Genomic DNA, 14,857 nt, shown 5'->3' on the forward strand with positions numbered 1-14,857 from the left:
TGGAATGCTTGTAATTATACTTCAGTATACCATATTAACATCTGACAAAAATATCTCATAACACTGAAGCAGCGAACTTTGTGATGACCAATACTTGTGTCATTCTCAAAACTTTTGACCATGACTGTAGATGGACAGGTGTTTCCCTCTCTATGGTTTCAAGATCCTATCTATTTTGTTACGTTTTCTATCAAAGTTAATAGTTGCAATACTGCTAAACTTTTCCAGGATATGTACATCAAGAACATCAACTTCACCATCCTCCCATTTGTACTGCCCCGCCTGGCTCCTGCTTCAGTAGGAGTGAGATCAGTCCCTCTTTTTGTGTGTCCGACATTTTGCCAGTTATACAATGCATTCGGAAAGTATTCAGACCCCTTCACTATTTCCACATTTAGTTACATTACAGACTTTTTCTAAAATTGATTAAATGAAAAAATCCTCATCAATCTACACACAGTACCCCATAATGACAAAGCAAAAACAGGTTTTTAGAAATGTTATCAAATGTATTACAAATAGAAAACATAAATACCTTATTTACAGATGTATTCAGACCCTTTGCTAAGACTCAAAATTGAGCTCAGGTGCATCCTGTTTCCATTGATCATCCTTGAGATGTTAATACAACTTGATTGGACTCCACCTGTGGTAAATTCAATTGATTGGACATGATTTGGAAAGGCACACACCAGCCTATACAGTGCATTCGGAAAGTGTTCAGACCTCTTTACTTTTCCACATTATGTTACGTTACAGCCTTATTCAAAAATTTATTAAATTGTGTTTTTTCCTCATCAATCTACACACAATACCCCATAATGACAAAGCAAAAAACGTTTATTTTTTATAATGGAAACATTTACATAAGTATTCAGACCCTTTACTCAGTACTTTGTTAAAGAACCTTTGGCTGCGATTACAGCCTCAGGTCTGCTTGGGTATGACGCTACAAGCTCGGCACACCTGTATTTGGGGAGTTTCTCCCATTCTTCTATGCAGATCCTCTCAAGCTCTGTCAGGTTGGATGGGGAGCGTCACTGCACAGCTATTTTCAGGTCTCTCCAGAGACAGTCGATCGGGTTCAAGTCCGAGCTCTGGCTGGGCAACTCAAGGACATTATCCCGAAGCCAGTCCTGCGTTGTCTTGGCTATCTGCTTAGGGTCGTTGTCCTGTTGGAAGGTGAACCTTCGCCCCAGTCTGAGGTCCTGAGTGCTCTGGAGCAGGTTTTCATCAAGCATCTCTCTGTACTATGCTCCGTTCATCTTTCCCTCGATCCTGACTAGTCTCCCAGTCCCTGCCGCTGAAAAACATCCCCACAGCATGATGCTGCCACCACCATGCTTCACCTTAGGGATGGTGCCAGGTTTCTTCCAGACGTGACGCTTGGCATTCAGGCCAAAGAGTTAAATCTTGGTTTCATCAGACCAGAGAATCTTGTCAATCCTTTATCTGATCTTCCCTGTTTTCGTTTTGCTCCACTGTGTGGTTTGCTTCCTGTCTTTCAGTTTGGTCTGGGGGGGGGGGTTTATTTTGTTTGCCTCTTCTTGGTGGATGTCTTTTAGGTCCCAGTTGTTGTTGCTAGTCAACTTTCAGTGGACACCCCATGAGTGTCTTTCAGAACCCCTCTTAAGTCCCCACCTGTTTCATTTTGGTTGTTGTCAGTGACTCTTTTTATTAGTTCCCCTTTCTGTTTGAGCAAAACATTTTGGTTTTCTTGCTGGGGAATGTAACAGTGTTGTAGATAGTTTAACATGATTTTTGGGGAGAAGGATATCACAAAACTCATCGTCAAGTGAGGTTGGAGGAACTTGACGAGAACATTTGTTTTAAATACTTTACTTCCTCATACTTCCTTTGGTGAGAAGGCTTTCTCCATCATTTGTAAATATTTTCTGTAGGTTCTTTTTGGTTGCGTTTCTATATTGAAGGTTTAGGAAAAACATGGTGCATTTTTCGTCGTTCTCCATCCTATTTGTGAAACACAATCTTACCTGAATAAGTTCCTCAAAATCCTTTTGTTTTGCATATAGATTATTCAGGGTTTCTGTTTTTGTATTCATCAACACTATTGATGTGTAATGTTGGATTTTCTATTTCTGTTGTAAGTCTTTTCTCCATTGACCGACATTTTGGTATTTGAGATGAAAATTGTATTGAATGGCCTTTAAAGGCACATTTATAGGCATCCCATATGATAAGTGGGTCTGCTGAACATGTATTGTGCAAGAAAAAGTATTTTTATCAATGTCTTAGTCTTTGTTAAGAAAGTACTGTCAGTTAATAAACCCTGGGTACATTTCCAAATATCCCCATCCTCGTGGAAAGTTTGTCATAGTTACAGTGGGGAAAAAAAGTATTTAGTCAGCCACCAGTAGTGCAAGTTCTCCCACTTAAAAAGATGAGAGAGGCCTGTCATTTTCATCATAGGTACACGTCAACTATGACAGACAAAATGAGGAAAAAAAATCCTGAAAATCACATTGTAGGATTTTTAATGAATTTATTTGCAAATTATGGTGGAAAAAAAGTATTTGGTCAATAACAAAAGTTTCTCAATACTTTGTTATATACCCTTTGTTGGCAATGACACAAGTCAAACGTTTTCTGTAAGTCTTCACAAGGTTTTCACACACTGTTGCTGGTATTTTGGCCCATTCCTCCATGCAGATCTCCTCTAGAGCAGTGATGTTTTGGGGCTGTCGCTGGGCAACACAGACTTTCAACTCCCTCCAAAGATTTTCTATGAGGTTGAGATCTGGAGACTGGCTAGGCCACTCCAGGACCTTGAAATGCTTCTTACGAAGCCACTCCTTCGTTGCCCGGGCGGTGTGTTTGGGATCATTGTCATGCTGAAAGACCCAGCCACGTTTCATCTTCAATGCCCTTGCTGATGGAAGGAGGTTTTCACTCAAAATCTCACGATACATGGCCCCATTCATTCTTTCCTTTACACGGATCAGTCGTCCTGGTCCCTTTGCAGAAAAACAGCCCCAAAGCATGATGTTTCCACCCCCATGCTTCACAGTAGGTATGGTGTTCTTTGGATGCAACTCAGCATTCTTTGTCCTCCAAACACGACGAGTTGAGTTTTTACCAAAGAGTTCTATTTTGGTTTCATCTGACCATATGACATTCTCCCAATCCTCTTCTGGATCATCCAAATGCACTCTAGCAAACTTCAGACGGGCCTGGACATGTACTGGCTTAAGCAGGGGGGACACGTCTGGCACTGCAGGATTTGAGTCCCTGGCGGCGTAGTGTGTTACTGATGGTAGGCTTTGTTACTTTGGTCCCAGCTCTCTGCAGGTCATTCACTAGGTCCCCCCGTGTGGTTCTGGGATTTTTGCTCACCGTTCTTGTGATCATTTTGACCCCACGGGGTGAGATCTTGCGTGGAGCCCCAGATCGAGGGAGATTATCAGTGGTCTTGTATGTCTTCCATTTCCTAATAATTGCTCCCACAGTTGATTTCTTCAAACCAAGCTGCTTACCTATTGCAGATTCAGTCTTCCCAGCCTGGTGCAGTTCTACAATTTTGTTTCTGGTGTCCTTTGACAGCTCTTTGGTCTTGGCCATAGTGGAGTTTGGAGTGTGACTGTTTGAGGTTGTGGACAGGTGTCTTTTATACTGATAACAAGTTCAAACAGGTGCCATTAATACAGGTAACGAGTGGAGGACAGAGGAGCCTCTTAAAGAAGAAGTTACAGGTCTGTGAGAGCCAGAAATCTTGCTTGTTTGTAGGTGACCAAATACTTATTTTCCACCATAATTTGCAAATAAATTCATAAAAAATCCTACAATGTGATTTTCTGGATTTCTTTTTCTCAATTTGTCTGTGATAGTTGACGTGTATCTATGATGAAAATTACAGGCCTCTCTCATCTTTTTAAGTGGGAGAACTTGCACAATTGGTGGCTGACTAAATACTTTTTTTCCCCACTGTATATGGAGGGATATAAGTTGATGATCTGATTGAAGGACTGCTACTTAACTTGGCAGACTTCAGTAGCTGTGCTAATTTATAGACACACTCCTGTGAATCTCAAATGGCTGCAAATCAATCAGGGAGACGACATTGTGCAAATTGTCCCCGTGGCCTACAGGGCCGAACGTGGATCTCAATCTCTCAATGCAATCAAATTCAAACAAGCTTTAATATATTGGAAATTATGAATGATAAAAATAACACATATCCAAAGCAGAGAGCTGCAAATCCAATTAAAGGCCCAATGCAGCCGTTTTGGCAGAAAGGTTTTGAACTCTTTGTTATTGGTTTATTAACATTGTGATGCCACTATGGAAAGCGGAAACTCCCACCCATGTAAACCTGCTGAATAGAAGGTCCTGTGTAGATTGTATTTTCAACCAGCAACTATCAGGAAATAACACTAAACTCTTAGAAAAAAGGCTTTGAAGAACCCATTTTGGTTCCAGGTAGAACCCTTTTTGGTTCCAGGTAGAACCCTTTTTGGTTCCAGAAAGAACCCTTTTGGGTTCCATGTAGAACCCTCTGTAGAACGGGCTCTACATGGAACCCAAAAGGGTTCTACCTGGAACCAAAATGGTTTCTTCAAAGGGTTCTCCTATGGGGACAGCCGAATAACCCCTTTAGGTCCTAGAAACTATTTATTTTTTAGTGTAACTATGTTTCCATCCAATTGGCAATAGATTTTCATGCAAATATTCAAAAATCTGCATAAAGAAAATATGGGCATTTTCCAGTGGTGTGTTTCCACCAAACTGACCTGATAAAAATCATTGCGTGATGACATGGTGCACACAAAATGTACTTTTTCACGTACGTTTTCATGTACCGACTAAAAACCTAAAGCTCAATGTGTTTCTATCGCATTTTAAACTCTACCGATTGTTTTGTCACAGAAACTGTTGAGTTAAATAGCAAATGTGCCTACTCTGGTCTTGGCACGTGCGCTCTACCAAAAACAGCTCGCAGATACAGTGCGGGTAGGCTAGTCTACATTCATTTATTATTATGGATAAGAGCGAAATTTTTTGCAGCAGTCAAGAATCAATCATCATGTCACCAGAATAAGACCCTCAATATTTATTGGAAAGCTGCATCACGCTCATCACTGTGCACTTTTACCACCCTGTGAAGTTCATCATAATTTATTTAATCTGTAGCCTAATAAACTGCATGGTTTTCCACACACCATATCATCGCATGACTCCAAGTTTACTTCAATAGGATGGTTGTGGTTGTGGTTGACTCCCGAGTGGCGCAGTGGTCTAAGGCACTGCATCGCAGTGCTAGCTGTGCCACTAGAGATCCTGGTTAGAGTCCAGGCTCTGTCGCAGCCGGCCGCGACCGGGAGACCCATGGGTGGCGCACAATTGGTCCAGCATCGTCCAAGGTAGGGGTGTGTTTGGCCGGCAGGGATGTGGGTTCGTTTCCCAAGGGGGCCAGTATAAAAAAAATTAAATAAAATAAAAAACATGTGTGCATTCACTAACTGTAAGTCGCTCTGGATAAGAGCGTCTGCTAAATGACTAAAATGTAAATGTAATTATATCAATATTTGTGAATAAAGGTGTTTCCGCCACCATTTTTTGCGTAAATAACTTTACCGACACAAAAGATCCCACCATGTCGAACAAACAAATTACCTGTCTGCATCTATACAATTGTACCAAAAATTCCTGTTTCCATCACAGCCGTCGTGATTTTTCTTTATACGGTATGACTTCTCGCATAAAAACTGTGGATGGAAACGTGGTTACTGATCACATTTTTTCACACTTTTACAGTGTTAGTTTCATCAGCTGTTGTACAATATGATACAAAACACAGGGGAAACAAATATTTTGACTTCACAGGGCTTTTAAATCTTTCCTCCTCTACCTCCCTTTACATCCACTCATATGCTTCTCTCTGCTTCCCTCAGTCTACTTTTCTCTCTCTCATTCCCTTCCGACACATTCGCTCTCCCTCTCTCCACACTGCCTATCTCCCTTCTTCTCCTTCTCCCTCTGCTTCCCTTCATCTCATCTCTCCCCTTTTGCGCTCCTGTTTCTCACCCTCCTTCCAAGTCTCTCTGTCTTTCTCTTCTTCTCTCCCTCTACCTCCCTCTGCCTCCCTCAGTCTTCTTCACATTCTCTCTCTCTCCTATGGTGATCAGTCTGTTGTGATTAGCCTGGGATTAGCCTGGGGTGCGTTATCAGTCACCAACACCAACGCATTGATTTAATGTAATTTTTCCAGATTTATTAGATTACCTCGAAATTAGTTTGCATTGATTGACAGTCATTAACACAGAGGACTGGGTTCAGAGGAGCACAGCAAAGTGTGCTACTGAGTTCAAAGCCGCCGAGCTGCACGGTAAACGTGACATACGCCCGTGAGCGCCCAATGAAATTAGGTTAGTAAATGTATAATAAAGAGCCTGCGGACTATCACGTTTTTATGGCTATGGACTATTGAGTATAAGACAGTAGACGGCCTGAAGGGCTCATAGTTACACAGACTCTCTGACACATTTACACACCTTGACCCACACATATTATCTAGTCATAAAGGTAAAACCAGAGAAATTATCCACTAATGCTGTAACATCGTTCTAGTATCATTATCACAACGTGTCTGACATCTTCATGACATTAAGAGGGCCCAGGCCGGTCAGTGTGTCGGGGCAGAGAGAGGGAGAGAGAGAAAAACAGAGGAGACATGAGAAGAGAGAGATGAGAAGAGAAGCAGTAGAGACAGATGAGAAGAGGGACAGAAGAAAAGGGCAGTGGTAAATCCAGGAGGGTTAAGTGCCTCTTGGCAGTAATCTGCAGATTTATGGAAGGGTCTCAAAGCCCCCCTAAAACCATGTGGAAGAGTGAGAAAGGTGAAAACGGATGTGTGAATCATAAGAAGATGGAGAGATAAGAGCAGGGTATGCATCATCATCATGCTCTGACCCCCTGTAACATAAAAAAAATACTGTACATAGGGCCTAGATTTAATGACAAACTGCAGTAGGGTGAAAGGATGAGGATGGGGTAGCGAACACACACAAACACACAGATGGACCACCATTACCTGAGACAAGAGTTGATCATACCATTGTCGTAGAAATATTTGACTAAAAAATAGTAAACTCAAAAATATCTCTCAAGAGACTGGAGCTTGTGAATCCAGAAATTATACTTTATTATTGCGTAACAAAGCCGAGCCACTCCATGGAACGGCTGTCTCTCTTTGGCTTAGAGATCTCTTATATACACACACAAATGCACAGTCATGTATACATAGCTTACAAAGCTACTCCCGTTAAGATCACTGATTAACATCTTTAACTGCCACGCCACTATTATCTTTGAAAGTCCAATAACACATGTTGTTTACTCCAAAAGGCCATGGGCGCTTTTGCCTCTTTCCCTTATCTCATTATATTGGTGGCATGGCTCAGACACTTTAAAAAAATAAAATACATACATTCATCAAAGCATGTTTACACATTGTATTGACTATATTCCTTATTTAGACATGCATCTGGACTTATAAAATGTCAATCATGTTTACTATATTTTATCTTTGACATTTCCCAACATTTTCCTTAATGATACATAAAATATTACCATATAATCTACATTCCACCTCCGTCACTCGGTCACGTCGTTGCCATTGTTATCAACGTTCTACAGATGCCGTAGCCATATTGATGCTCAAAACTAGGACAGGGACTAATGACTTTAAACCAGGACTACTGACTGTTTCATTGAAATTACACTATAGGCACATATTTAGTAGGAAACAACTTTGACATCATCATCATGTTGTCAAATTTATTTTAGACGGATAGCAATGTTGTCATTAGCTAGCAAAGTTCGTCAAAAATAGCTAGCAATGCTAACATTAGCTAGCTAAAATCTGGAGGTCTCCCCTCAATCTTAGCTAGCTAGCTAACATTATACTGTAACTAAAGTCAATCTGGCAACATCAAAATGATGACAAAAGGTTTTGCTACTAATTATTTGCCTTCTTTAGAAATGTCATCGTGTTTTCAAGCTCCAGTAATGCACTTTAGACCAAATCTTCATCAGCGCCCAATGAGGATACATTGAGTAGAATGCACAGTTGGGCATCAGTCCATAAATGAACGTTCAAAACAATATTGTGAAGCAACGTGCAACCCATGAATATGTGTTTGCTATATAAATCCAATTTGATTCCATTTAATCAACTCCACTTTGGGACTGTTGGGGTTATATTACTGTCTCTGTATGAGGATGGGTTTGCAACCACACAAGACTCATCTTCACAATATGAAGGGAGGGAGAAGTAGGGATGGAAGGAGAGAGGGATAGGGTGAAGGGTCTGTTTATTGTCTTTGACCCTTCCATTTCTACCTCTGATTCAGGGTCAGATCAAAGGGTTAGACACCAAGGGGGAATAGGAAATAGGGAAGTTCAATGCTGATCTCAGCAGTGGATGGCCTATATTCTCTTCACTGTACATCAATTGAAAATTGTAATGACTTATTATGTGGTAATATTAAAGAGGGTTACTACAGTGTATGTGTGTGTGTGTGTGTGTGTGTGTGTGTGTGTGTGTGTGTGCGCCAGTCCATAAAGATGATTTGGCTTTGACTGAGAGCAGGGCCGATCTGTTTGCACATATTTAGTGCTTAACAGCTCACCTGACTAACAGCTACCAGCTCCTCTTCATGGGCTAATGCACTCTCGCTCTAATTTCAAAAGTCACTGTGAAATGCCATGCAGTAAAACACACACATAAGAGTACACACATGCACAGGCATACACACACAAGGGCGCACACACCCAAGCACACATATACACAAACACACACACACACAGTGACATCATCACGGAGTGATGATAAACTTCATTGGGGCCATATTTGCGAACATTAGAAACAGTTTAAACAGTTTCTCCGTCTCAAAATGCGAATCAGCCAATTAAAATCTTTGATTTACCTGCACGTGATAGAACGCTACATTGTAGCTGGTCCCATCAGATAACCTGGCACACATTAGCCCTATGCTAACCCCTGGAACAAAATTCCACATCAGCCTATCAAAGATCTTAAACTTCATATCCATCAACCAATGGCATTTCTTAAAATAAGTCAACCCTTGCCACCAGAGGGATATTTTAAAAAGGTCCAATGCAGCTGTTTGTATCTCAATATCAAATCATTTCTGCGTAACAATTAAGTACCTTACTTAGCAAAGGGCCATTTTTCTTGAGCAAGATTTTTGTCAGGATTGTCTGGGAGTGGTCTGAGTGGGGAGGGGAAAACTGAAAATTAGCTGTTATTGACAGAGAGGTTTGGACTTCTCTTTCTTATTGATCTATGAACTTATTTATCACATGGTGATGTCACCATGGAAGGCCAAAACTCCATCCCACCAAAACATGCAAAAATTTCAGGCGGTCTTTTCAAACAGCTCTTACACTAAAAGGGTATTCTCATAATTTTCACAATTTCACAGTATTATTACAACCTCATAGTGTGTAAATATATAAAAAACAAATGTTTGTTCTTTTGGTCTTTGGTCTGTAACAAAATGTAATGTGCCAATGTTGCATTGATGCATCCTTGACTAGGCTAATAGTACTAACGTTAGACAAAATGTTCACATTGCCGCATATATGACAAAATCCCACGTTTTTGTCTATCTGCTTCACACACATTTGTTTGCTTTCACAGCAATAAAGATGTAGGAGGATTATACAATATGTACATTTATATTCATACATCGTTTAAAACAAATGGTGGTCTTGTCAAATAGCTTTAAGTTACCTTTACCGCTATCACTAATTGGTGGCGTGATCCAATAATGTGGTAAGCCCAAAGACAGCATGGTACGATGGCTGTGAGTTCAAATCCCCCTCTGGGCATTATCATTCGAGGATAAATGCTCCACTGCTGGTCCTCAAGTCAAATAATGCATATGTGACAAAGTAGATGATTATAAAAATGCATATAAAACGTAATCATTAGGGTAGCTTTTCAAACTGTGTGCCTGTGGGGACTGGTAGCGCAGCCTCGGTGTCACGATTGTTCATCGACGGGACGGACCAAGGCGCAGCGTGATATGCATACATGTTTATTATATAGAATAAACACCACGACAAAACAACAAATGAAACGAAACGTGAAGTCCAAGGTAGACAAATAACATACCTCACACGGAACAAGATCCCACAACTAACTCGTGCCAAAAGGCTGCCTAAGTATGGTCCCCAATCAGAGACAACGAGCGACAGCTGCCTCTGATTGGGAACCACACCGGCCAACATAGAAATAGACATACTAGAATATCACCATAGAAATATACAACATAGAATATACACACCCTGACTCAACAAATAAACGTCCCCTGAGTCAGGGCGTGACAGTACCCACCCCCAAAGGTGCGGACTCCGACCGCGCCACATAAACATAACAGAGTAGGGGCCGGGTGGGCATTCCGCCTCGGAGGCGGATCCGGCTCCGGGCGTGACCACCACCTATTCTCCGCCTCCCTGTTGCGCCCCTGGTCAGGTCTGGACCTCGGCGCGCTGCTTCCCCTCTCCTTCCTCCCACGAAGTACCAAGCCCTGTCTGGACCCTGGTGTGGGAGACCCCGAACCTGGAGAGAGGCTGACGTCTGGGTCTGGACTGGAACCGCTGACTGGAGCTGGACACGACGAAGGTGGAGCGAACTGCTCTGGAGTGGAGCCGCTGACCGGAGCTGGATCAGGCACCGGTGGAGCGGATTGCTCTGGCTCCGGAGTGGAGCAGCTGACCGGAGCTGAACTGGGCACCGGTGGAGCGGACTGCTCTGGCTCCGGAGTGGATCCGCTGACCGGAGCTGGACTGACCCCGGTGGAGCGGATTGCTCTGGCTCCGGAGTGGAGCAGCTGACCGGAGCTGAACTGGGCACCGGTGGAGCGGACTGCTCTGGCTCCGGAGTGGAGCAGCACGGGCCGTGCCGGACTGGACACACGCACCACTGGCTTGGTGCGGGGAGCAGGAACGGGCCGGACCGGGCTGACGACGCACACCAATGGCTTGGTGCGGGGATCAGGAACGGGCCGGACCGGGCTGACGACGCGCACCAATGGCTTGGTGCGGGGAGCAGGAACGGGCCGTACCGGACTGGCGACGTGCACCACTGGCCTGGTGCGGGGAGCAGACACAGGCCGGGCTGGCGACGCGCACCACTGGCTTGGTGCGAGGGGCAGGAACAGGACGGGCCGGGCTGGCGACGCGCACCACTGGCTTGGTGCGAGGGGCAGGAACAGGCCGGGCCGGGCTGGCGACGCGCACCACTGGCTTGGTGCGAGGGGCAGGAACAGGCCGGGCCGGGCTGGTGACGCGCACCACTGGCTTGGTGCGAGGGGCAGGAACAGGCCGGGCCGGGCTGGCGACGCGCACCACTGGCTTGGTGCGAGGAGCAGAAACAGGCCGGACCGGGCTGGCGATGCGCACCACTGGCTTGGTGCGAGGAGCAGGAACAGGCCGGGCCGGGCTGGGAACACGCACCACTGGTTTGGTGCGAGGAGCAGGAACGGGCCGGACCGGACTGTGAAGGCGGACTGGAGGTCTGGAGCGGAGAGCTGGCACAACCCGTCCTGGCTGGCTGCCCACTTTCGCACTACACATGCGGGGCGCTGGCACAGGACGCACTGGGCTGTGCACGCGCACTGGCGATACAGCTCATAGAACAGGCGCAGGATATGCGGGACCGAGGAGGCATACTGGAGACCAGGAGCATTGAGCCGGCACACCCCGTCCTGGCTGAATGCCCATCTTCACACGACACGTGCGTGGTGCTAGCACAGGACGTAGAGGACTGTGCCGGCACACTGGCGACACAGTACGTAGCTCCGCATAACACAGAGCCTGCCCAGTCACACGCTTCCTCGCGTGAGTACGGGGAGTTGTCTCTGCTCTAACACTAGGCTCCGCCAACCACCCTTTTAGCCCCCCCCAAAAAAAAGTTTTATTGGGGCTGTCTCTCGGGCTTCTTCCTCGGCCGGCACCTTCTGCGTTGCCGCTGCTCCTCTCTATACCGCTCCTCCACTGTCTCCTCCCAAGGACGGCGATCCATCCCGGCCTGAATCTCCTCCCAAGTCCAGGATCCCTTACCGTCCAGGATCTCCTCCCAGGTCCAGGCTGTCTGCTCCTGGACACGCTGCTTGGTCCTCGTTTGGTGGGATCTTCTGTCACGATCGTTCATCGACAGGACGGACCAAGGCGCAGCGTGATATGCATACATGTTTATTATATAGAATAAACACCACGACAAAACAACAAATGAAACGAAACGTGAAGTCCAAGGTAGACAAATAACATACCTCACACGGAACAAGATCCCACAACTAACTCGTGCCAAAAGGCTGCCTAAGTATGGTCCCCAATCAGAGACAACGATCGACAGCTGCTTCTGATTGGGAACCACACCGGCCAACATAGAAATAGACATACTAGAATATCACCATAGAAATATACAACATAGAATATACACACCCTGACTCAACAAATAAACGTCCCCTGAGTCAGGGCGTGACACTCGGGCGCGCAGACAGTGTAGGCTACCTGGGATTTCGTTATCTGATTTTTTTATTTTTATATTTCGCTGTGTTAGGCCTAGACTTTATATGTAGGTGTCTTTCCCCATGCTGAACAAATTTGCCTCAAGGACCCATAAGGTCCATCAGGATAGATTTTCCTCCATCTTGGAAAACCTTTAAAAAACATATTGTCCAAATAACACAAAATTCGGTACAGTGAGGGAAAAAGGTATTTGATCCCCTGCTGATTTTGTACGTTTGCCCACTGACAAAGACATGATCAGTCTATAATTTTAATGGTAGGTTTATTTGAACAGTGAGAGACAGAATAACAACAACAAAAATCCAGAAAAACGCATGTCAAAAATGTTAGAAATTGATTTGCATTTTAATGAGGGAAATAAGTATTTGACCCCTCTGCAAAACATGACTTAGTACTTGGTGGCAAAACCCTTGTTGGCAATCAGGTCAGACGTTTCTTGTAGTTGGCCACCAGGTTTGCACACATCTCAGGAGGGATTTTGTTCCACTCCTCTTTGCAGATCTTCTCCAAGTCATTAAGGTTTCGAGGCTGACATTTGGCAACTCGAACCTTCAGCTCCCTCCACAGATTTTCTATGGGATTAAGGTCTGGAGACTGGCTAGGCCACTCCAGGACCTTAATGTGCTTCTTCTTGAGCCACTCCTTTGTTGCCTTGGCCGTGTGTTTTGGGTCATTGTCATGCTGCAATACACATCCACAACCCATTTTCAATGCCCTGGCTGAGGGAGCTGAAGGTTCTCACCCAAGATTTGACGGTACATGGCGCCGTCCATCGTCCCTTTGATGCAGTGTTGTCCTGTCCCCTTAGCAGAAAAACACCCCCAAAGCATAATGTTTCCACCTCCATGTTTGACGGTGGGGATGGTGTTCTTGGGGTCATAGGCAGCATTCCTCCTCCTCCAAACACGGCGAGTTGAGTTGATGCCTTCAGACGGGCCTGTATATGTGCTTTCTTGAGCAGGGGGACCTTGCGGGCGCTGCAGGATTTCAGTCCTTCACGGCGTAGTGTGTTACCAATTGTTTTCTTGGTGACTATGGTTCCAGCTGCCTTGAGATCATTGACAAGATCCTCCCGTGTAGTTCTGGGCTGATTCCTCACCGTTCTCATGATCATTGCAACTCCACGAGGTGAGATCTTGCATGGAGCCCCAGGCCGAGGGAGATTGACAGTTCTTTTGTGTTTCTTCCATTTGTGAATAATCACACCAACTGTTGTCACCTTCTCACCAAGCTGCTTGGCGATGGTCTTGTAGCACATTCCAATCTTGTCCCTGACATCCTTGGAGAGCTCTTTGGTCTTGGCCAAGGTGGAGAGTTTGGAATCTGATTGATTGATTGCTTCTGTGGACAGGTGTCTTTTTATACAGGTAACAAGCTGAGATTAGGAGCACTCCCTTTAAGAGTGTGCTCCTAATCTCAGCTCGTTACCTGTATAAAAGACACCTGGGAGCCAGAAATCTTTCTGATTGAGAGGGGGTCAAATACTTCTTTCCCTCATTAAAATGCAAATCAATTTATAACATTTTTGACATGCTTTTTACTGAATTTATTTATTTATTCTGTCTCTCATGTTCAACTAAACCTACCATTAAAATTATAGACTAATCATTTCTTTCTCAATGGGCAAACGTACAAAATCAGCAGGGGATCAAATACTTTTTACCCTCACTGTATGTAGGCCCATGGTACATCTCGTAACTTAGTTTGACAAAAGCTAAAGGATTGGTTAAGAGGTGGCTGATAAAAAGTGCAGATGAGATCCTCCCGACAGTTTTTGTTCTCTTGTCAGGACTAGAAAGAAAGAAACGCCGCTCAGGCATTTATTTTACACCTGCTACGTTAGGTTACCACCTTATTAATAGGCCTACAGCGTGCCATAGGATGTGTTGATCAGTTGATTGACAGGTGTACTGTAGAATGATAAACAATAAACTTTCCTCTAGTATGGATGCTCGCCAACGTGGGTTCGAGTCCGGACTTGCAATAAACTTCTTTAAAATAACTAACACTAGTACTGCAATACTGCCATCTGTAGGATGTTAACGAGAGTGTTTGACTTTGTTAAGGATGCTCTTATGGAAAGGTTTTTGTTCACGTCCATCTACGTCAACATTTGTGCAGAACTTATTCCAAGAAATAATCACTGTCATCTGGTGAGGTAAGTACGGAAGTCCGGAGAGGATAAATAAATAAATAAAAATAGTTCCCTCGTTATGTTGAGAGCACGACTTATTTATCTCATGATCACGACATAACAAAAGTTGTTTTGTCGAGATCACGA

This window comes from Coregonus clupeaformis, chromosome 28, assembly GCF_020615455.1.
Source record: "Coregonus clupeaformis isolate EN_2021a chromosome 28, ASM2061545v1, whole genome shotgun sequence".
In the NCBI taxonomy this organism is placed as follows: domain Eukaryota; kingdom Metazoa; phylum Chordata; class Actinopteri; order Salmoniformes; family Salmonidae; genus Coregonus; species Coregonus clupeaformis.